Below are 683 nucleotides of genomic sequence, written 5' to 3' on the forward strand. Positions count from 1 at the left end.
CACACACACACACACACACACACACACACACACACACACACACACACACTCATATATATAAGGAAAATGGAGAGTTTGAACACAGAGAAAAAAAATCAATTTATTAACATAATAGTCAATTTCATATTGCCTACATACGTTTCAATTTCTTATCTTCATTTATATTTTGCAATTAAGGTTACATTTTGCGTTCAAAAGGTAAAAATCTCTTCAGTTCAAAAATTGCCAACCATGAAAGCACTTTTAGGGATAAGAAGAAAGAAGCTAGCACTAGTTTAAGCAGATTAATTTGGGAAATTGAAGACAGAAATAAGGAATGTACACCGAAGTGAGAATTAAGTAGCAGGACAAAAATCTTATAGCATTGGAAGCAAAAAGATGTGACTTGTGCGTTAAGGAAATTTTCCAGATCATTACATCCAAGCACAAATTAATCAACAATCAAAGGAAAGGAAGTTTTTATTGCTTACATTGGATTAAATATACGTTTAATAAATTCAAATATACAGAATTAAATAGACATTATAGGAATATACACACGTCTAGTAATTCCTAATAAATATAATTAAATAGATACAATTGCAGCGTGGAAGGTGTTTATAAGCCGTTTAAGAAACACACATACATATATATACACACATATATACATATATATATACATATATATATGTGTATATATATAT

General features: G+C 29.3%; 1 long non-coding RNA gene across 1 annotated transcript in view; it reads right to left on the reverse strand.

Moving 5' to 3' along the window:
- LOC128249035 (uncharacterized) overlaps positions 1-683 on the reverse strand; it is a 120,033-nt gene that overhangs the window by 2,039 nt on the left and 117,311 nt on the right. The gene's annotated exons all lie outside the window — the stretch shown is intronic.

The sequence above is a fragment of the Octopus bimaculoides genome, chromosome 11 (genome assembly GCF_001194135.2).
Source record: "Octopus bimaculoides isolate UCB-OBI-ISO-001 chromosome 11, ASM119413v2, whole genome shotgun sequence".
Taxonomy (NCBI): Eukaryota; Metazoa; Mollusca; class Cephalopoda; order Octopoda; family Octopodidae; genus Octopus; species Octopus bimaculoides.